Source organism: Lissotriton helveticus, chromosome 1_1, assembly GCF_964261635.1.
Source record: "Lissotriton helveticus chromosome 1_1, aLisHel1.1, whole genome shotgun sequence".
Classification (NCBI taxonomy): domain Eukaryota; kingdom Metazoa; phylum Chordata; class Amphibia; order Caudata; family Salamandridae; genus Lissotriton; species Lissotriton helveticus.
The window spans coordinates 491,832,477-491,857,070 of NC_136057.1; the positions used below are offsets into that span (position 1 = coordinate 491,832,477).

The 24,594-nt window shown below is 45.4% G+C and overlaps 1 protein-coding gene across 1 annotated transcript in view; it reads left to right on the top strand.

The window, feature by feature from the left end:
- MTERF2 (mitochondrial transcription termination factor 2) overlaps window positions 1–24,594 on the top strand; it is a 98,878-nt gene that overhangs the window by 72,152 nt on the left and 2,132 nt on the right. The window lies entirely within an intron of this gene.

The window sequence follows — 24,594 nt, forward strand, 5'->3', positions numbered from 1 at the left end:
TGTTCAAGATGATGACATTGCCCAAGCTCCTATATGCATTTCAAAACGAATATTATCCTCTTCCCCACAGGGTGTTTCGGGAAATAAACTCGGAAGTCAGCTCCTATCTTTGGCTTGGTAAGCAACCTAGAGTAGCTCTGTCGACCTTACAAAGACACCAATATAGCGGGGGGATATCACTTCCCAACGTTGATGCCTATTACTGGGCGGAACACTTGGTAGCCATCAATGACTGGTTTCATGCCCCGGCTACGCACCCCACATACGCACTAGAGAGGCACGTGATGGGTTCCTGCCCTTACAATTATTACCTATACGGGGGGCAAAGGGAAAGGAAGACTGCTGCCGGCCACTAGGCTCACATTGGTGCTGTGGTATAGAGCAAATATGACCATTGGTTGGGAAAAAAAGCCCACAAGACAGACAACCTTGTGGCACTGCTCATGGCTACAAGAGCTGAATAAATTGAAGGGGTTCAAGAGGCGGGACGATATAGGGATCTCGACGCTAGGAGATGTGATTGCAAAGGAGATATTGAAGATGTTCCCGGCCCTTCGGGCAGAATTTGGTTTGCTTCCCACGCAATACCTTAAACATGCTCAGCTGAGACATGCGTGGCGGGCTGAAGACATCCCGGTGGCCACGCTCCCGGAGTGTGCGCCTCTGGAGGGCTGTCTATTGCAAGAACAAATACCGGAGAGAGCGGTGTCGCTTACGTATAGGACCCTTATGAATAATATGCCAGAGGCCCTAGGTGCACTAAGAAGTAAATGGAGAGTGAGGTGGGCGAATTAGACGAGATAGACTGGGACACAGTTCTCATGCATCCAAGGGAAGTAGCGATCAAGTCCCGGCTGCGACTAATACAATTTAACGTCCTTCATAGGACCTATTTTGATAGGGTACGCCTATACAAAATGGGAAAGATAGGTGAAACAAAATACCTAAGATGCGGCCAAGACGGGGGGGACTTCTTCCACACATTCTGGTCATGTCCGCAGATTCAGGCTTATTGAGGGAGGTTCTTAGGGAGCTGGGTGAGGTATTGGGAGCACCTCTGCCGGTGGATCCTAAACTGGCCCTACTAGGTATGACCAATGATATCGACCTTACTCTCCCACTGCTGATTTTCCTGACCCTGGCCTTGGTAGTAGCTAAGAGAGATGTGGCAAAGTCATGGGGGTCAGCCGCGACACCGCGGTTGGAGGATTGGCAAAGAGGCCTAGACCTTTATATGGCGGCTGAAAGAGTAACGTACAAGGCACGGGGCTGCCCTGCCCAAAAACATTTGGCTGAGTTTGGAGTAAGTGGAGGAACTACCATGGCCTTGATGGGGGTCTGTGAGCAAGGAGAAGGGGAGAGGGTCCGTGCGCAGCCAAGCGGAAACCAAGGGAACCTCGGCAGTACAAGGCAGACTGGGTTGCAGAATGAGCTGGTGAAATGGTGGGGGATGAATATTAAAGTATTGTTTTTAATGGTGAGGCTGAGGGAGTGGAGGGTGGGCTGGCGGGACATGTGGACCTGTGATGACATGACTGTTTTGTTGTTATATTATAAAATGCAAATAAAAATATTCATTAAAAAAAAAAGGATGGATGTAAGGACAGATGAGTGAAAGAATGGCTGGATAGAAGGGTGCACGGGAGAAAGGGCAGATGGATGAGTGAAAGGACGGATATCTGAGTGAACAGGTGAATGGATGGCTGAGTGAAAGGGTGGATGAATGAGTGGGTGGATAGTTGAGTGATTGAGTGAAAGAGTTAATGGATGACTGCAAGGGTAGATTAATGGAAGGGTGGTTGGATGGTTGAGAGAAAGGGAGGCTGGATGAACGGATGGCAATAGTGGATGGATGGATGGATGAGTGAAACACTGAATGGATGGTTGAAAGGAATGATTGAGGGAAGGATGAGTTAAAGAATGGTTGGATAGGTTTGGAGATGAATTGATAGGATTGGACAGGGGTAGTAGCAGCAGCTACAGTGGGGTGAAGTTCTTGATGGGCCTCTTCTGTCTGCAAGTCAGCAGAGAAAGGTTCCTAATGTGAAAGTGTGGGTGGGTGAGTTGGTGGAAGGATGGATGGATGGATGGATGGGAGAATGAAAGAGTGCATGGATAGGTGGATGAGTAAAATGGTGAAAGAATGGGTGAAAGGAGGGATGAGTGAAAGAATGGGTGGATGTGTAAAAAGGATGATGTATGAATGGATGTATGAGTGAAAGGGGATGGATGGATGGAGTAAAAGGGTGGACAAAAGGATTGAGTGACACAGTGGATGGAGAGATGGATGAGTGAATAGGTTTGATGGATTCGTTTGGAGATGGATGGATAGATTTGGATACAAATGAGCGGATGGATAGATGGAAAGAATGGTGAAAGACTCCATGATGAATTGTGAAATGGTGTATATGTGTGGGTGGAAGGATACATAGATAGATGCTTGGATGGACGAGAGAAGAGTGCTATTCTGGGGAGGGCGCAATGATTTTGTTCACTTTCTTGAATCCATTTGCCAGGCTTGCAGGTTGGAGTGTGATTTCACATGTTTTCCTCTTTGGCCATGGGCTGGGCTTTGGGTTTGAGGTGTTAAAGATTAAACCTTTTGGCTTTCGCTGGCAGTTCCACCTGGGTATGGAAGGTGGACAACGATATAATATTTGTTTGGTGGCTTACCCTGGTTCCCTCTTACGCCATTTGCTGGGCTTTGAGCTTAAGCCATTAAAACTTGGTTGCTTTGTCTTAATCTAGTACTTCATGCTGGGAATGGAAAGTAGAGGACTGGCCAGTACTTGGTTTTGAGGGTTACCTTATTTCTCTGTTGCACTCTGCTGGACTTTGGGCTTAAAAAGGTGTTAGAACCTAGTCACCGTGGCTTGCACACTCGCTTCCAAATGGGCAAGGAAGGTGGAGGGTTGGGCACTATTTGGTTTAGAAGTTACTCTCTCCCTCTTCTCTTTCTTGGACTTAGGGCTTGGGGTTATAGAATCTGGTTGCTTTAATGTTTACTAGTACTTCCTTTTGGGCAGGGGAAGTAGTTTTCTAGTTCATTCTTGCAGGGGATAATCCACTGCTAGACTGGGATAACCCCCTTTGGGCGTTTAACTTTTTTACCATTTTCTCTGGTCATTTCCCTCTATTTTAGGTTAATTCATGAGCTAGTTGTTCAAAGCGCTCCCTTTTCATGTTAACCATTAGACTTGTGGTTTCACTGGCTTTGGCCCAGTAGTTAAAGGTTCTATCCAGCCATGCCTGTAGGTTTCTTTACGGTTTTTAAGTATGCAGTGATTTCACAGTTTTTCGTCAACCCAGACGCCCCCAACTACATTAACCTTGGTGATCTATGTTCCGATAATAAATGGGTATTGAGTAGTGACCGGGGTGTGAGATTACTGCTCTGGCATATCCTCACTATGTAAGTACTTGTATATGGAAGGTTTCATGAGGTAATGCACGAATTACTTAACAGTAATCTTCATTACCTTGATTATCCTTCCTTGTCCCAGGACTTACTAAGAGTCTCAACATCGATCCTTACAACTTCTGTATTGCAAGTAGGTGTAGTGGTCTTCGCCTCCTTAATGTCTCGTAAGAGGATGGGTCTGTAGGAGGGTTGAAAGGGATGCCGATTTTATCTGTTTTTACTAGATCGCTTGGGGTCAGTGGTCTGGTAGCTCAGTGGACTAATGCGTCCACTGCAGGGGACTGTGTTCTACCTCATGGACACAGGTTCAAATCCCGGCGGATCCACTCAGCCTTTCATCCATCTGAGGTCGACCAGCGCTACAATGCCTACGGGTGCACTTTACAGATACTCATGTTATGTTATTTTACATACCTCACTCAACAAGTCAGCACTTGGATGAGGAAGGATGATTAGAATAATGAAGATTACCAGTAAGTAATGGGAGCATTGAACATGGCTGGCAGTTTTACAATAGTCCAGTAACATGTAACTACTGATGCCAGTACAACCATTTAGAGCAACCAATTGTGTTTGCTTTAACTCTTTTCTTTTTTATTCTCACTGCTGGATTTATTGGTTATAAAAACTAGTGGTGCCGACTGCTGTAAAAGTTCTTCAGGCACTGTGTATTATTTATTGGTTTAATAAGTGCTTAGACATGCAGGCCTGTTGGTCCTTAGTCTCTTTAGTACACAAATGCTCCCTTTAAATCACGATTTTTAACAGAAGTGCTGTGTACGCACATTGCTTAGTTATTAGTGTTGCTGCATCTTGGAGTTGTATTTTCTCAGAATGTGCAGTAGACTATTTTCTGTCATACGAAAAGCTTTTCCCTTGATGCCCCTAAGCGGGTGTTTTGGATATTCAAAAAGGCAATTTTCACAATGTCATTAAGCACAACTTTTCAATCTCCCCTAAATCGATTACTTTAAAAATAATCGTCATTTAACAATTCCTTTGTAAGATCAGATTTTAGTCAGTGTTGGCTATTGTCTTTAGGTCAGTACTGGGCCCCTGTAATAAGTGAGATCTAGCTTGTTTAAGAAGCACTTTCTTGTCATTTTGGTGAGATTGGAAGTGCCATCTCCTTAAGGATTGTGACAGGAAACACATAGAAGTGTCTGCAGGCAGATCATCTTTAACTATTGCTTGCAGATGGATTTGCACTAGAGACTTACATTGCATACATGAGAGCATTGGAGGTATTTTTTCACCTCTAATAAATGCAAGCATGGCAGTTGAAGCTTGACTTGATGGTCTGTCCTGAGAGAGGATGTATCTGGATTTGCAGACACACGATCTTCATTCAAAGTATGGCCATACAACTGTAGAGGTCACGCAACAGGGCTGACCGTTTAGGAAAGGGCATACAACATGGCTGTCCACATCCCTCTTCTGCAATGGCGGCTGCCAGGGAATGGTGGCAGGGGACTTGGGGGTGGGATGTGGGATGTGTAGGGGTGGGGGGGGGGGCAAGGGTTGTAAACAAAAGAGAGGAAAAAAAGATTTGCCTGCCAAACGCCAGCTGCCACCTCTCCTCTGTCCTCCTTCAGTTCCTGGCTCCTGGCAGCACTCAGGCCCTCAGACTCCCCTAGCCAATCACAGCGATGCTGTCACCAGCATGACAGCCTGTGTTTGCTCTTCACCCAGGCTGTGAAATAAAGTACATCCAGGTGGAGAACATGCTAAGTGCGCATGGCTTTTTGGCCAGGCCAAGACCATCATGCGCACTTAAGTGCCCACCCCTCCCTCCCTGTGACAGCCCGCCTGCCCCGTAAAACTGCCTCATTATGGGAAAATTAAATTATAATAACAGTGTATTATCATTTTTCCTTTTTACACTGCTCAAAGAGCAGTGGGGTGGGGCGCCGCCGCCTTAGTGAAGGAGCCACAGCTGCTCTTCTGTTAGCTCTCGCTATGAAGCCACTAGCTACCGAATTCAATGCAAAGAATGCAAACTGGGGAATACAGCTTGTCAATTATCAACACATGATATCCTCATATGCGGTTGACATTATTCTACTGTAAAATCTCAAGTAGGAATCTAGATCAAGTTATGGGAGCTATTGAGTTACGCAGGGAGGTCTGAGTCCTAGATGAAATAAAACCAAATCCTGCTTTTTTTCAGCCGAAACCAACACCGGAAGGAATGGAGCCAAGCTTACGAAGCTGCCGCTGAGCTGGAGCATGCTAACATTTAAACACTTGGGTAGTATAATATACCACTTGGAAACAGATTTAATATCCAGCAGAATACTCAGGGCAACAGCGAAAACTAGGGAGAAAGCAGACTATAATTGTCTCCCGTTATCGGCTCTGGAGAGAATAACTGTAGAATCGTCTTAAACACGGGAGACGCAAGGAGGTACAAGCAAGTGTTCTTTATTCAAGAAAGGAACACGACGACCTCAACCACAGCTGATTCACACAACTGCCGGTATCACAGCCTCCGGCGCTCGCTCTGGAACACTCACAGTGGTGACATTCTAAGTGATGTCACCACGGAGTGTTCCAACGTGTACAGTGGTACAGGAGGGTGGTGGGTGAGAATATGAGGACGATACCACATATCCCCCTTCCCTACACAACACAGTAGAAAAACCGAATAGCAACAGTGCAAAACAGTAATGGGACTATTTGGATACAAATTGCTCAAAATGCCTGGGTCGTTTAACTACTCTCTGGCTGGTTCTTTTAGCAGGGTGAGATGCCCAAAACTGCTCTCTAGCGGGCAGCTCTCTACGCACTTGGGATTCGTCTACCCTTCCTTCCTCGAGATTAGCGTTTTCACTGGGAGGGTGGTACCTCACTACTCTTCCCAAGTTCCAAATCTTCCCCTCCTGAGTTTTTATGGCATTTCTAAATAGTTTAATGATCTTAGTGGGTTTGCTGAACTCAGACCAACTCGCTCTGCCCGTAGGCGCTTTGATTTTTATATCATCCCCCACCTTGACTCCTGCCTCTTGTGTGGAATGTAATTTATCAAATCTTTCTTTCCTCCCTATCATAGCCTTGCGCTGTCTGTCTAACCCTTTGTACTCCCTAGAGTGATCTGTCCATCCTTTTGTGCCAACCCATCCATCCCGGCGACAGTTTGGTATTGGGCCTCCTCGCCCGGAGTAGTTCAAAGGGGGTGGCTCCCGTTGTCTGGTGTGGTGCCAAGCGGTAGGCTTCCAGACGCTTTGCAATTTCTTCCCTCCAATTCAGTCCATTGGCTTTCGCCAACTGGATGCTTTCCTTGAGGGTCTTGTTGAACCGCTCGACCATTCCATTGGTCTCAGGGTGGTAAAGCGCGCAGCGTTTGTGTTCGATCCCATGTTTTTCAAGAAAATCTCTCATTTCTTTCGAACACAGTTGCACCCCGTTGTCTGTCAACAGACTGCTGGGTAGACCTTCCCTGAGGAATAGTTCCTGTAGGAACTCGATGACTGTTTTCGTAGTGATCTCAGGTACCAACTTCACCTCTGGCCATCTCGAATATAGGTCCATAAGCACCAAGACATATGGTGTGCGTATCTTTCCCGTGAGTGGCCCTATTATATCCATTGCCACTTCATCCCACGGTCCTGAAGGGGTGCCCTGCACAGCATGGGAGGAGTATGTTGCTTCAGGACTTTATCGCTAATCGTACACGGAATGCAGTCTCTTACTTTCCTTTCAATTATTATTATTATTATTATTATTATTATGCGTTCTTATATAGCGCTCGATTACCCGTAGGCATCTCGGCGCTTGCCTTGGGAACCCGTCCTGGCTTCCCCAAGGTGAAAGCCAGGCATCCCGCCACGGGGAGGCCGTAGTGGAGATTAAACAGGCTAATGCCCAGAGCTGCAGAGTGTGAACCTGTGATTCGAGTAGGCACCGAAACGAGAATTATCGAGTCCGTGGATATTTGGGCTCAAGACCCTGCCGCGTCGGGAGTTGAACCCTGGTCCCGGGTCTGACCTCTGCTTCAGGGTCTGCCTCCTCTAACCAGTGAGCCACACTTCTCCACAATTATATGGTCCATGCACGGCCACCAGTAGTCTTCCCGCATCCTCTATTTGGTCTTGGTGATGCCCAAGTGTCCGTCATGGGCCAGGTCTACCAGATGCTCTCTCATAGTTCTGGGTGGGATCAGCCTCGTTCCACGGAACAGACATTCGTCAATGACAGACAGTTCCTCCCTGACCATCCAGAATGGGCGTATGGATTCGTCTTGTTTGTCTTCGTGTTTCCACTTTCCTTTTACTCTCTCGCACACTCCCACAAGCAGGTCATCTGCCCTAAAGGCCTCTTTCCAAGATTCCTCTCCGATGGCCCCTTGAGTAATCACACATACATTTTCTGTTTCGAAATCATCCTTGTCTTCACTATTCTTCTCGCAGGACTCCTCGTCTTCCTTTTCTTCCACTAGGCGCGAGAGGCAGTCTGCTGCTAGGTTCCTTGTTCCGGGCACATATTCGACGCAGAATGTGTATACCTGGAGGTTTACAACCCAGCGCCTGATTCTGCTTGAAATCGCGTCGAGCCCCTTCCTGTTGAATACCTCGACCAATGGCTTGTGGTCTGTGCGTAGAAAGAACTTCGTTCCCCAGATGAAATCCCTGAACTTGTTAATGGCCCAGTGTACTGCCAATGCTTCTTTCTCGATCACCGAGTAGTTGATCTCGGACTTCTGCAGAGACCTCGAGGTGAAGGCTATTGTCTCCTCCCTCATGCCTCTACTTGTGTGAGGACTGCTCCAAGCCCTTTCGAGCTCGCATCTGTCTTCCTATTGGGTATGAATGCCGGGTGCTTCTGCAAGCGCTGTTTTCACATCCTCGAATTGTTTCTGGCACTCCTCATCCCAAGCGAACACTGCATCCTTCTTGAGCAAATTGAGTATAGTATATGTTCTTCCCGCAAAGTTCTGCATAAATTTGCTGTAGAATTCCAGCATTCCCATAAACGATTTAATTTCATCCTTGTTCTTCGGTGGCATCAAGTTGGTTATTGTGTTTTGGAGTTCAACTTTAGGACGGATCCCACCAGGTGTCACTTTGTGTCCCAAAAAGTCTAGTTCCTTGCAACCAATCCTACACTTTTCTCTCTTTACTGTGAGTCCTTATGTTCTGAATCTCGCCAACACTTGTCTCAGCCTTGCGTTGTGCTGTTTGTTAACTGTGCCGTAGAAATATCAAGGAAACCCTGTCTCAGGAAACAGCCAATCGCTGGTGTAAAAACTACTAGGAGTGGTCTGGGTCAGGGGGGTCTATTCTTTACCAATCTATAAGCTGTACGTACCAATTAGTACCATTACAACCTATTGGAATGAACTTGTGAACACACTCGAATATACCAAACAAGAAAAGATTCGTATCTTAAAAAATAATCAATAATGATTTATTTACCTCCCAAAGGGGTTACAATCTAACATGTTATCACAATATTAAAAATAATTAAAAAACTCATAACTCCAGTTATACAGTCATATATAAAAAGTCAAAATGTAATCAAAAAAACAGTCGACGCAGCGTTTCGGTGCTTTTTTTCTTTTTTCACACCTTCTTCAGGACTTTACAACATTTTGACTCCATTGTTTCTAAAAATAAAGTAAAAACATTTAAGTATTTCTCTTTTTTGCAAGTTCATCCTTTTGACCTAGTCTTATTGTTATCTATAGTTATACACCACTAGATATCCCCTTCACTGTATCAGACCACTTTTTTTTAAAAGAACAAAAATGTAGTTCTCTTTGCATAATCACAACTTCGCTCCTCTAATGATTGTATCTGATTTTTACATCACTGTTTTTAACATTAGGATGCTTTTAATAAGTGAAGCACTTCTGATTGAAACACAGGTACGATAAATATCCCCAAAAATCTTTAATAAATAAATAAATTCATTTATTAAAAGCATCCTAATGTTAAAAACAGTGATGTAAAAATCAGATACAATCATTAGAGGAGCGAAGTTGTGATTATGCAAAGAGAACTACATTTTTGTTCTTTTAAAAAAAAGTGGTCTGATACAGTGAAGGGGATATCTAGTGGTGTATAACTATAGATAACAATAAGACTAGGTCAAAAGGATGAACTTGCAAAAAAGAGAAATACTTAAATGTTTTTACTTTATTTTTAGAAACAATGGAGTCAAAATGTTGTAAAGTCCTGAAGAAGGTGTGAAAAAAGAAAAAAAGCACCGAAACGCTGCGTCGACTGTTTTTTTGATTAAATTTTGACTTTTTATATATGACTGTATAACTGGAGTTATGAGTTTTTTAATTATTTTTAATATTGTGATAACATGTTAGATTGTAACCCCTTTGGGAGGTAAATAAATCATTATTGATTATTTTTTAAGATACAAATCTTTTCTTGTTTGGTATATTCGAGTGTGTTCACAAGTTCATTCCAATAGGTTGTAATGGTACTAATTGGCACGTACAGCTTATAGATTGGTAAAGAATAGACCCCCCCTGACCCAGACCACTCCTAGTAGTTTTTACACCAGCGATTGGCTGTTTCCTGAGACAGGGTTTCCTTGATATTTCTACTGTTTAATCCCCCTCCCTGTTGCACAAAACCAGGGGTACCTCCAATCTTTTTTGCTTGTTAACTGTGCCGAACACCAACACATCATCTTGATGGCACAAATACGCCCGGAATGTCTCTCAGGATGCCACTCATGATCCTTTGGAATACGGCTGCCGCCGATACTAGCCCAAAGGGCATTCTCTTGAATTTGAACGCTCCCATTGGCGTCACGAACGCTGTAAGTTCCTGTGAGTCTTCGTGGAGCTTGATTTGGAAGTATGCCGACGTCAGATCCAGGGTTGAAAATACTTTTGCTCCTTCCAACATGCTCATCATTTGTCTGATATTTGGCAGCGGAAATTTGTAGACTACAACCAGACCGATCCATCCTTTTTTCTTGCTGCGACAATCGGCACCAGCCATTCCGTCGCCTTCACCGGCTCTATGACCCCTAGGCTGCATAACTTTTCTAGTTCAGCCCTAACTGCCTCCTGGATAGCTATGAGAAGGTTCCTGACTTTGGCTACAACCGGTACTGCATGCTCTTTCAGTTTGATCCTGTGTGAGTAATTCTTCAGGCACCCCAATTCACCACTGAATACTTCTTTGAACTCTGTTTCGATGTTGTCATAAGTTTCCTCTACTTCCTGTACCAAAATTTGTGGGGTTTTGTTCGGGTTGAGGTAAATGCCTAAATCTTTTTGGGCTTGCCACCCCAGTATGTTGTCACCCAACGAGGACACATAGACTTTGGACACTGTCAGTCTATCTTTATATTCTACTGTGCCCCAGAAGTAGCCCTTCATACTAATGGGTTGTCCACTGTAGCCCCCCGACCTTACATCCATCTTGCTCAACCTGATTTTCCCTTTGGCCACCCTTTCGAATTCTTTGGCGTTGATGATCGTTAGTTTGGAGCACGAGTCAAACATAGCTTCTACCCCAATTCCTTCAACCTTTATAGTATCTTTGGGATTACTGACTTGACCACCCTGCACCTGTAGGACGATTTCATCACACACCCTGGACCTGTTGTCCTTCGCTTGCTTTTCCTGCCACATTTACTACACGTGTATTTAAGCGCAGGGCAATCCCTGTCATTAGCCATGTGCCCTTGCTTCCCACACCTATAGCAGTTGCCTTTGAAGGACCATCCTGTTTTGCTCTCCTTGTGCTCTTTATTCACCACCTTCTGCTCTTTTACTTCCAGCACACTGTCACTTTCTGCCACTGCCTCGCTCACCTTAACCTTGCTCTCGCTGGCTTTGCTTTCACTATCCTGTTTGATTTCACTTACAGATTGCATCACCTGCTTAGCGACTATAAGTACCTCTCTTAGTGGTGGGTCATCTTTTAGCCACAACTCCTCACGCACGCGTTCAGTTCTGCATGCTAACACAAACTGATCCCTGATTCTCTCTTCACTTGCGCCCCCAAACTTGCATGTTGCTGCCAGTTTCCGTAAATCAGACACAAAATCTTCTATAGACTCCCCTTCTTTCTGTCCTCTTTTACCAAAATGGTATCTTTCCATTATAGTGCTAGTTTTGGGGAGGTAGTGTAGATCTAGCTTCTTTAAGCTTATTTCGAATTCATTCAATCCTCTAGCTTCATGGGCGCCTAATTCTGGGAGATGCTCCAACACTTCTTCACCCTCTGCCCCCAAATAATACGACAATAAAGCCACTCTTCTCTCCAACCCCAGATTCGGCCCGCATACAACTGCATAGTTCATAAACACTTTTTTCCATTTTTTCCACTGTATGGTGGGCTCCCCTAGACTAGATAGGAAGAAGGGGGTTGGCGTTACGTTTTGCATGCTTCCCAACACACTCTGCTAAATTCTCTACCCACTACACTTGGTGACGCCCACCCTACCGTTGTGTAATTGGGTTCTGATAGAGACAATATATATGGGTAATCACGCTAATTTTCTACTGAGGGGATAAGAACTGAATTCTACATTTCACACTAAACAGTTCAATCACAAGTTAATGAGATGTATGCAGCGCCTCCATGCGCTCCCTAGGTGGCAGTGTCACATTGTCTCTGTGATTTCAGTCAGAGCATATTCTACTTGACATGAACCAAATCTTTTGTTTTTTTAGTAGTGACGGAAATGCCACTGGTTAATGAAAGTGCTCCTCCGGTTGTCAAGTCTATCGCGCTACTAAAAGGATATATCTCGCGCGTCACCACAGTCACAAGTTAAACATTTTGCGAGGATCAACAGCTGCCTTTCACATTCGCAGCCGTGTCTCCGTCACTAATCTTTGTCATTTCCCTCTAGATTGCGGGTCAACAATCTCTCTTTAATTCTCTCTCCACCGCCTTCGTATCTGCGTTGACACACTCTGGGCATACAACATTGTTCCTCAATTCTTGCGCCGCTCTTCACAGTCGCAGGTCGCGCTGCCACATAACACCAAACTACGCTCAACGGGAGTTCCTCACTCTGCTTGTCTCTCCACACAGTTGGTACACATGTGGAGGCTTCGGTTTGTACCTTCGTCAGCTGTTGTACCTTCACCATGCGCGGTACCTTAGTTCGTGGTGACCGCCCGCAGAGTCTGTGGTACTAAATGTCAGTCTGACTTTCACTTCACCATGCGCTTTACCTTTATTGTAGTGATCGCCCGCAGGGTCCGTGGTATCAGATGTCTGTCCGACTGTTCCCACACGCACCGGTGTTGCTTTATCTAGCGCCGGGCGGAGTCCTTCACTTGGCCCCGTGATGACACTCACTGGGTAGGTTCCCTCTTATTTATTTTTATGTGATCACGTCATGGATTTATTTTGCTGCTTCATACTCGCTGGTCTTGACACCTTTATTCGTTTTTACGTGCTCTTCTTTTCGTCTCCGTTTCTAACTTTCTCTTTTAGCGTGTTGAGGTCTCGCACTCCTTGTCTTCTCTTCACCCTCGTCGACAGTGTAGAATCATCTTAAACACGCGAGACACAAGGAGGTACAAGCAAGTGTTCTTTATTCAAGAAAGGAACTCGACGACCTCAGCCACAGCTGATTCACACAACTGCCGGTATCACAGCCTCCGGCGCTCGCTGTGGAACACTCACAGTGGTGACATTCTAAGTGATGTCACCACGGAGTGTTCCAACCTGTACAGTGGTACAGGAGGGTGGTGGGTAAGAATATGAGGACGATACCACAATAACCTTAGTTAAATGATAATATTCTCTTGATTCCTTTATTATTTTTTGTCCTTTCTTTGAAGGAACCGGAGGTCTATTGGAAGAAATAAATTACATACTGTCTCATCAATATGTAAACTACAGCTCACTATGACTGTGGGCTAACTAAACAGCCCAGAATTTGAATTACATTATTGGGAAGCCTAGTTCCAGTGTGTTACAAGATGGCTGACAGGACAAGCGAAACAAGAGGAAATAACAATTAGCACAGGTGCATTTAGGCTTTGTAAGCTTCACAACACAAACGATAAACACACCTTCGCTAATAAGTCATATTAGATATTAATGGAAGAGAAAACATATATCTTGCTTTGGCTGAATAATCATCTGAGTACAGTCACTTATTAATCCAGCTCTGAAAATTATTACTAAATGAATAAACAAGTTACTTACCTTTTGGTAAGACTTTTTCTGGTCGATATTCTATCTAACCTCCTATTCCCCACCTTCAGAATGTTCCCCAGGCACCAGACTGGATACAGAAGCTTTTTCAGCATTAGTTCCATGCACTGCTAGGTGGTGCAATGCAGTTTCATGCCTGCTCTGTTCTGTCACAAAAATGACTAAGTGGAGCCGCATAAAAGGATCACAGATGCTGATCTCAGTTTTTTTTTTATATAAATAATTTTTATTAGCGTTTTGCATAAATTGGTACACATTACATAGATTTAAAAGTGTTGGTACGTACATGATACATTGATTAATCATATAGTGATTGTTTACATTTTTATGCTTTTTGTCACATTCTCTCCCCAATATATTGCCAACATGACTACGTAGAGAAATGAAAGCGTCACAGTGCCCCGACCAATAACCATTATTCACTGATGTCTGACACAACTCAACCAGAGGCGGATCACAAATGTTACCCCTGAAAGTATTCCATTTTCCCCACACCCGTGTACATTTCTTGGGGCACCCTCTCTGTACATAGACCCCCTTCTCTGCTATCATTGCGCCATCCATATCGCAAAAACACTGACGATAGGTGGGAATCATCCTCGCTCCCCTGTGTTGAGCAATGTTTCGTTTAGCTATCATCATACCTAGCGTCGCCTAGTCTTGAGCAGTATGGTTAAGATCCATCGGTTCCCAGATATTGAGGAGGCATCTCTTGGGTTCCAGCACAACGTTAGCTCCACTAACTTGTGAGATTGTGCGCATGACCGCTTCCCAGTATGGTTTAATCTCTGGGGAATCCCACAATGTGTGGTAAAAGGTACTTGGTACCCCACATTGCCACAAACAGAGTGGTGTGTCAGTACGACCCATTTGATGCATAGTTATTCCTGTGTAGTAGATTTGGTGGAGGATTTTTAGTTGCACTAATTTTAATTTGGAGGGCATTGCAACTTCTCGCTGGGATGCGAGTGACTCCTGCCAGTATGCCTCTTCCAGTTCCCCTATTTCGGTCTGCCACATTTCCCTGAGAATTTTTGTGCGGTCCGGTTGGTTATTTATAATTTTGTGATAGGTTCGAGAAATAGCTTTTTTAGTCATGTGGTCGGTCAACAGTCTATCTTCCAACGGTGAGGCCTCTGGGATCTCAGTTCCATGTGGGATAGTCCCCATGAGTGTGTGCATGTCATTTTCTTGCTTGATTCATTTCACTCCCTCAGACACTAAGCGTAAAACAATTGACAGTGTCAATGTGCAGATCTACCCTGGCTCTTTGAGATCAGATTGGCAGCCAGAAGAGGGTGTGGAGGACTGGGAGGAGTCTGGGCACCCTTTAACCGACCAGTTAGGTATTGAACCGGACTGGAGATACGAACTGGAGAAAGCCAGTGGCCTGGATACCTCTCCAGGCCATAGCATGTTGTCTCCTCCTACCATGGCTACGGAGGAGGGAGCGTCATACGCAGTGGTGTTGCATAGGGCGGCCGAGGCTCTCCACCTCGAGCTACCTACAGTGGCAGTCAGGATTAACCTCCTGACAGAGGTCTTCAACCGGCAGAAAGCTCTTCGGAGCCCCTGCTGACGTTCAGTCAAGTCTTCACGGACATCCTTTTGGGCACCTGGTCCAGGACCAACATAGGGGCTCCTGTGGACCGGATGATTGCCCAATGCCACCGCCCGGCCCCGGGCTACCCTAATTTCCTCTCCCAACACCCCACCCTTGAGAGTTTCGTGGTCCAAGCCTCCACCTTCAAAGGCAGATTCCCTAACGCACCACCCAATAGGGAATCTAAAAAGCTGGACCCCCAGCTTGGGTCTGCGGTCTGTAAACACTGCATGTCTGTTGGGCCGTTTCACCCAATCTGTGTGGGATAAAGTAGTGCAGGTGCTGCCCAAGTGCCCGAAGGAGGCTCGGGCCGTGCTCTCCTTGTGCAGTTGCCGACAGGAGAGATGCAACGAAGTTTACCATCCGCTCAGGGCTGGATACCACCATCTCACTAGGCAGGACTATTTACACGTCAGTAGCCCTTTGACACTACGCCTGGTTACGGTCGACTGGTTTTTCGGGGGATGTCCAATCCACTCTTATGGACATACCCTTTGATGGCCGTCACCTTTTCGGCGACAAGGCAGACAACGCACCAGAGCGATTTAAGTACTCTCGAGCTAGGCCTGGTCCTTGAGCCTCTCCGCTACCCGCCCTGCGCAGTCTGCCTTTCTCCCTTTTCGTGGCTACGGAAGGGGAGCCCCACCACGTCCCGCCCAGGGCCACAGGTCGGCGCAAGCCGTTCAGTCTCTGTGCAGCCGGGGACGTGGGAACCAGCGCCGTAGTTCTGGGGGCCAGCGGGTGGGCCATTCCACAACAGCCCCCTCTGCAGCAGCCTTCAAGCCCTCTTAATCCAACCTTTCAGGACCACCAAACGACAGTGGGCAGCCGGATTCGCCATAACCTCCCCCACTGGCACACCATCACGTCCGACAGGTGGGTTTTGCATATAGTCCGAATGGGATACTCCCTACCCTTTGAGACTACCCCTCCATCCATGCCACCTCAGTACCATCGCATGTCAGAGGATCATCTGGCCCTTCTCCAACAGGAAGATTCAGCACTCTTGGCCAAGGGAGCCATCAAGCGTGTTCCTGTCCCAGAAGTGGGTTGTGGTTGCTATTCCCACTACTTTCTGGTGCCTGTGTCCTATCTTGGATCTCAGGAATGTCACTCGCTTCCTCCAGAAGGAGAAGTTCAAAATGTTGACGCTATCTCAGGTCCTGTCTGCCCTCGACCCTGGAGACTTGATGGTATAGTTAGACTTGCAGGGCGCTTACTTTCACATCCCCGTCGTGCTGGCCTACCGGCGCTACCTACGGTTCGCAGTAGGCCACACGCATTTTCAGTTTACTGTGCTCCCCTTTGGCCTTACCAGCACCCCTCAGGTGTTCATGAAAGGGATGGCGGTGGTCGCCGCTCATCTGCGCAGATCATGGATTTCAATCTTCCCCGATCTTGACGACTGGCTGTTGAAGGTGGGCTCGCCCGAGGCTGTTGTCTTCCAACTCCAGACTACGGCCGACCTCCTGCATTTGCTGGGGTTTTCCATCAACGTGCTGAAGTCACACCTGATTCCCTCTCAGAAGCTCCTCTTAATCGGAGCGGTTCTGGACACAACGCAGTTTCAAGTCTATCCCCCCGAACCGTGAGTCCGGGAAATTCAGGCTCTGATTCCGATCTTTCAGCCTCTATCCTGGACTTCGGTTAGGATGACCCTCAGACTACTGGGTCTGATGGACTTCTGCATCCTGCTGGTGAATCATGCCAGATGGCATATGTAGGCTGTGCAGTGGGGCCTGAAGTTCCAGTGGGCCCAACATTAGGGGAACCTGTCTTATTGCGTCCAGATCTGAGAGGGCACTGCACACCAGTTGCATTGGTGGCTAACGAACCAAGATTGGGTCAACGGCGGATCCCTCTCCCTTCCTCAACCAGAGTTCACAGTGGTGACAGACGCATCACTTCTGGGATGTGGCGGCCACATGGGGAAGCAGAGATCAGAGGCCTCTGGTCTCCAGCAAAGTCCGGGCTCCATATCATACTTCTCGAGCTGCTGCGATTCGTCTTGCACTTAAAGTATTCCTTCCCTCTGTCCGGGGCAGAGTAGTGCAGGTGTTCATGGACAACACCACCGCCATGTGGTACTGCAACAAACAGGGCGGGGTGGGGTCATGGACCCTCTGACAGGATGCCCTCTGACTCTGGACATGGCGGGAACATCAGGGTCTATCCCTGGTGGTTCAACACCTGGCAGGTTCCCTAAACGCCAGAGGGGACAAACTCACCGCAGTTGCATATTGGATCACAAATGGCAACTTTACTCGGAGGTGGTGCAAGGTCTCTTTCAGCAGTGGGGAGAGCCTTGGTTAGATTTATTCGCCAACGAAGAGAACGCAAAATGTCAGCAGTTCTGCACGTTGGAATTTCCAAGGCGGCACTCTCTAGGCGACACTTTTCATTGTGAGTGTAATTGCGATCTTCTATACGCCTTTCCGCCTATACCACTTCTGCCCAGAGTGCTGAAGAAGATTAAGCGCCACCGAGCCCAATGTCATCCTTGTGGCTCAAGATTGGGCACAAATAGTCTGGTATCCCGAGCTGATCAACATGGCCATCGATCCTCCGATCCAACTGCGTCTTCGAGAGGATCTTATGTCGCAGCAGCAAGGGACGGTCCTCCACCCGAACCTGTCCAGCCTCCACCTCCTTTCGTGGAGATTGAGCAACGGCTGTTGACGTCGTTCAACCTGCCTCCCGAAGTCTGCGATGGTATCTTGGCAGCCAGGCGTCCCTCCACTACGACGGTATATGCTTGCAGATGGAACAAATTTGTGGCATGGTGCACAGCAAAGGCTGTGGATCCCCTTTCCGCCCCTCTTTCTGAGGTTCTCCTTCTTCTCCTTTCTTTGGCCCTCTGCTCTGGGCACTCTAAAAGGCTACCTCTCGGCCATTGCAGCCTTCCTTAGGCTTCCTGATCAGCCTTCTCTTTTCAAGTCCCCCGTTGTAAATGTATTCCTTAAGGGCATTACTCATCTTTTCCCTCCTGTTCCCATCGTAATGCCCAAGTGGGACTTGAACTTGGTCCTCACATATCGTATGTGCTCTCCTTTTGAGCCGCTACATAACTGTCCTCTCAGACCTCTCACTTTGAAAACTGACTTTCTGATAGCCATTACATCTGCACGCAGGGTGAGTAAGCTACAAGCTCTTTCTTTCAAGCCTCCCTTTCTGGCTGTCCTTCCAGACAAGTTCATCCTAGGCAGCCAAGTCCGGAGAGATGGCTTCTTTGGAAATTGTGTTCTCCAGGACTTTCAGGTGCGAACTTGGTTCGCAGACCCCCCTCCGGGGTTGATATTGCTTGGGTATCTATTCTAAGATAATGAATCTATAACTAACTGTTTCTTTCAGATGAACAAATTACTTCCCTTCGGTAATAATACATCTGTAAGAAACTATAGATTCCTTACTGCCCCACCCATCCTCCCCGTTCTGCGAACTGACTTCTCGGGTTAAGGATTTCCTTTCAGGGCCCCAGTTTTGTGCACCAGTGGTCCGTGTCTTACATGGCTCTGGTCTTCTGGCGTGGAAAGTCGTGTACAGAACTTACGTCAGCGTGCGAGGGTGGCGTCTAAGTCGCTACCGCGACATCATTCCGGCGACCACGACGCCGACCACGAACGCAGAATCGACTGACGCCACCTTCCAACTCGCAGGGGTACTGCTGATAGAAAAACATTTCGGATCCAGTCTGACGACTGAGGTTAATTCTAAGGTAAGGAATTTATAACTAACCTATGTTTCTTACAGATATATCGTTACCGAAGCTAAGTAACTTATTTGTCTGTTTTACTACTTTATGTACTTCTAAATACAGATTGTGAATAGTTAAGTAGGTATCAACTCGAACATAGTTAAAGTTCAATTGGTAATTGATTCAACTTTGGTGAAAGTGTTTGAGATAGGTAAATGCCTTGTAATGTGAGGTATTTGGAAATGTTTGAATCTCTTTTGGCTGATTGTAAAGGTGAGTAGTTGCATGCCTGTTGATGACCACTAGAGACTTGATGCCGACCCTTTTTGTTGAGTGGGAGTTTTCTTTTGGATTTTTTCCTCACTCGGAACTAAAAATGGTCTTGTTTGCAGATGGTACCTTACAACACATCTAATTATCAACCTCAAACACTGCTTCCCACAGATTATAACTCACAAGTAACACTAGACTTCAGTCTGTGATGATATATACAAAAACAGGGCTAGAAGTTGCCAATCCCGATGGTGCTGCAAGGTCATACGAATTGCAGAAAGTGAAATAAACAAAAGGCAGAACAACGTATCATACCCCGATTCCTCAAATATTATACATACAAATTCTAAAACTCTGTGGTTGAGATGCATTTCTGTCTGAGTGCCGTCATACTAGTGCGAAATTGTACACACTATTCGAGGTTGCCCTGTAAATCATAATCGAGAAAATGCCAGCTTAATTCCTGATTTGTGATGGGTCACAAAACCGTCACTAAGAAAACACGGCCAAATCACTCAGCATTTGCAGGTCCATAGTTGAACTAAGACATCTGGTTATATCAGATCACAGAAATTATCCAGCCTATATTCACTATTAAAAGCACTATTATAGCTATCCCACTGAGTATTAGGGAAGTGAATACAATGAATTTAATAGTAAGCTGATCTTCCTCTACTGGCACCTAAATCAGTACTTTGCATGGACCCAAAACATATATTATAGCCTTACAGCCTGACGTAGCTGGCTCCACCGGCCATTAAAGGCCCGCTCCAGAGTTTAACAAGGAAGCGGGCCTTTAATGGCTAGTAGAGCCTGCTACGAAGGGCTCTAAGGTTAATAGAACGTTCTGCCCCTAGAGGGCAGAATGTTCTGATTTGTAATAACAAAGCCCTCTCCTAGTCCCAGGGGGTTTAAATCCCCTTTGGCTCCGAAAGGCCTTTATTCACAGCAACAGCTGTGAAATTAAAAAAACACATTGTAACGTTGCTCTCCGGGTTTCTACCAGTCATTAGAATCCCGGAGCTCTCCATTGTCTACAATGGAGCACTTAACTTTCTAATGTTCTAATTAGGTGTATCTTTCATTTTCTTGTATGGTGAGGATCTCTGACAATGGCATTTCTAGATTTGTTACTAACACGTTTTACCAGCTCGCTGTCAGAATCTAGAGGTTTAAGTCTACTGGTGCATCTTTACGGTATCTACAGGTTTGACTGGAGATTGGTAATGGAATCTGAAGACTGAGGTATTGTGTCTGTGTATAGGTTGATGTCCAAAAGCAGTATCTGGCAAAATCAAAAACAGAAACCTGTTTTTGCTGGAAAATCTCTTTAAAAAATGATAATTTAATAAATTGTTCCTAGCACCGTACCTGAAAGATTGTCAATGTGTGTAGCAGTTCATTTATTCTGACAGGGGAAACAACCCAGAGTCTATTACACTTAACAGGATTAATATGATCTACTTAATTTATTGTTACTCAAAGTAAATTTTGTAAAATTGTAAAAGTGGTGTGCAGCATAAGTACAGGAAAGCCGGATCCATGCCAGATTTTCAGTATAACCTCAGATATGTAAATAGATTCCCATTTAGAATCATTACATCTAAATTTATTTTGAGCTTCCTAAAATCTAAAATGGACCAGGCCCTCCTGAACACCCTGAGTCCAGTCCCGGGCACACGTAGTGAGGGTAATTGCTGGGATAATGTCAGTGTTCCTGTTTGTAAGAAAGCAACAGTCTGCACCAGTGTTCGTTTCGAAAAAAGTTATTTTATAAGTCACAAGGCAACGACTGTATTGGACAAAACAACCAGCCGACACGTGTTGCGTCTTCAGGGCTCTCTTCAGGGCTGTGCCGGGTCGGAGGAGGAAGATAAGCTGGCCCCAGGACACCTGCGATAATTCCAACCCGGGCTGGTGTAAGCGGTGTGCTAGATGTCTAGCTTAGATGAAGCTTGTAGATGAGGGATGGTAAATGGCTGCTGGTCTAGGGTAAGGAACAAGCGTGGAGACTCACAGAAGCCCCGGAAAGTGATCTTGAGGGCAGAGGAGTTCGACTAGGAAGCCTGGGTGTGTAGGCTGCGGCGGATGGGGTCCAGTGATGCCTGGGCTAGTATGGGTAGGCGTCCAGTCTCTGTATGAGCGAGGTACTAGATGCTGGAACTAGAGCGTATAGAAAAGCCGAGTAGAAAGACTGTTCGCCGTGTCCGGGTAGGGACTATTGGCAGGGCGGCACACCCTGAACCACGAGATCCAGTGTTGATGGGGGCCATCTAAAATTTTCACATATGAACACAGATGGGCTTGTGTTTTCTCCAGTGTTACAATGAGAAATGGCATGTGGTCGAATTGTAAATATCAATAACCTATGTGGTATACTCCTCTCTAGTTGGCAATGTGGCAAGGAGATTAAACTCCACCTCTACTCCACCAAACTCAGTGGTGGGAAAAGGAAAAACCTAAAGGTCAGGGTGGGCTCAACCATATTCCAGGTAGATCTTTAAATAAGTGTTTGTGTTTTGTGGGGGTTATATACTTCTGGATAAAAATTCCTCATCCACCCCAAGGTATCCCTTTATTCGTGGGGGGGTGGGAGGGAATATTAAAACTGTAAATATACCAGGCAAGCAGGATATTGTGGTCCTATGACTCTAATGTTAAAACCGCTGTTAAAAATACCACATAGGCTATTGGTGATTGAAGAGGGAGGGAGTATGTATCTCCTTTCTTTGCATTTATGAAAGCATCTCTCCACTCTTCTGAGTCCCTAGGTCGCTCTCCTACTCCTAATTGCTCACGGATTGTAAAGACTTGTTTCCTTTGTACGTGTCCTGAAGGTGAGAGGTATGGCACAGCAGCCAGAGTGGCTGACTCCGAAGCGCAGGGCTCATGGTTCGATCACCAGCAGCTACTCAGCATAATGTGGCTCTGGGTAATAGCTCACTTAATCTCAATAAGAGGTGATATGTTCGCGCTTTACAAATATGGATCAATATTATTTTGAAGTTCATCCTTTGAGTGCGGATGGATGCCAAAATCAGTCTGCCTTCACTCAACCACCATCCGGCATGCCTCAGACTCTGTTCAACATCAACAGGCTTGTTTGTACTTTAATTGATGTTCCCAATGAGTTCCTTAATGTTTTCTGATAAACGTTATTATGAATGGCAAGTTGATTCACGTGGGATGTGTTGCACACTCTTCTTGGTTTGTGACTGTGAGGCTACTGCAGCCTTTATTTTATTGGTGCTATAGGTACTCCTTAACAACAAGGCTGTTGCACGTAAGGTTGACAAGGTCGCTACTGGGGACTATCTTTAGCAAAGACAGTGCCGCAAAGAGGCCCCTTGAGGCAACTCACTTATGGCGCCACCAAAAGAGGCTACAAAAGGGCTAAAAGATTGCAACAAGTAGCCTCACGTGTCCTTGTTTGTGCCAAATAGAAAATTGTGATTTTACCACAGCTCTGAAACTCATTGATGAGTAACTGAAGACCGCTCAAATGAGTGACAATATAACCTGGTGCAAAGCTTGGTCCATAAGCTCTCCATGAAGTTTGTCTGGAATCACAGTTGATATGGATTAGAACAGCAACAACAAAAAAACAAGCATTTTCAATGTCAGTAATACACTGCGATCAGCAAGTGATTGTATGCTGATGCAGAAATACTTAACATTCATGTTTAAGCATAGAAGTTGTTGCTTGGAACAATCGAGGAACTAAGGGGTTGTTTTGCAGTGTCCAGGCGCTTTGGGGAAAAATGTATTTCAGGGTGCTAATATGCACTGAAATTATGTTGCAGTTTATTCATTCAAAGTAGAGCTGTATTAAAATGTAGGAAATCATCTTTCACCTAGTTTTGAATAAACTAAGGGAATAAAGGAATACAGTGACATGGGAAGATCAGTGAAAACTGAGTAAAACGATGGTGACACAGATTTTACACTATTTCAGTCACAAATTACACTTCCTAAAATTACCAGTTGTAAATAAATGGCAGTTACTGGGGCATCATTTGCTTACCTCGGACATCCGAATTAGATGAAAACCTGCATACACAATTCTTGCATGTTTTCCCCCATTCTGAGGTGGACAAGCCAGAAATGCCCTCTATTTTCTCCCACATTTTACCTGCCAAAATCCTCAGGATGCGATTTTGCACCCGCCAATGTAATTGGGTTTCAGGATCACAGGCTTTTGCGCATGAAATGTGATTTACCATCTGCAATTTCGGCTAGAGATGGGTATTTTTAGTTGTTCTACCGTCTAATTTTCAACAAAATATTTACAGCCAGATGTACTAGGATACCAGAAGAAAAAGTGATCACAAATTATAAACCAACGTTTTGTGATCAGTATCTAAATTTGCAAACCAACGAATGTACCAAGAAGTCCGTTCACAAAATAAAGATTTGTGGGGAGTAGCAGAATGAAATGCCTATTGAATATTCTTTAAGCAATTTACAGTTTGACTCCCCCTGCGATTGGCTAGAATCTGAGAGATGGCGGCATTTGAGGGACAATTATACACGACTGTGACGAAATGCACACCATGGTTTATCCTGTTTGCTGAAAGTCACTTAATCGTCTCCTTGGAATTTCTCTCTCTTTGCGTGCAGCCCGCGAAATATGGTTTTGCCTTCCAACCACTGGTAAATATATCTCTCAAGAATGGAGCGTGTTTCACACTCCTTCACGGACGCACAGCGGGTTTCTTTTTACACAAATGATGACACTGACTGTTCCATTTTAAATCCGTATGTTTATTTCATTCCTCCAAAGTTTAGAATGTTATCAATGTGAATCGACAATCACATATAGGACACGAAAATGCCTTTCCAACTTTTCAAGTGTTGCAGTTTGCCAAGCAGGCCTTTTCTTCCTGCAGCACGGTGGATACATTTACACAAACATCCTTCACATAATGTACTGCACAAGTAGAGGGAAACCGCTGAGTAAGGACTGAGGTTTAATAGATACGAGTATCGTTTGATGCACAGTGAATTATCATATTTAGTGTCACGAGGTAATGATGTTGTTTTGAATATTTGCAGTTAATCCCTGACGAAGGGCTGAGATAGAGCCCGAAATGCATTGGATGAAGGATGTTTGTGTAAATGTATCCACCGTGCTGCAGGAAGAAAAGGCCTGCTTGGCAAACTGCAACACTTGAAAAGTTGGAAAGGCATTTTCGTGTCCTATATGTGATTGTCGATTCACATTGATAACATTCTAAACTTTGGAGGAATGAAATAAACATACGGATTTAAAATGGAACAGTCAGTGTCATCATTTGTGTAAAAAGAAACCCGCTGTGCGTCCGTGAAGGAGTGTGAAACACGCTCCATTCTTGAGAGAGGCATTTAAGGGACATCAGACCAAATTTCCTGTGATTTCATTTAAATACGTGATTTTATTTCCCCAAACAACCAGAGCTGCTTTTTTTTT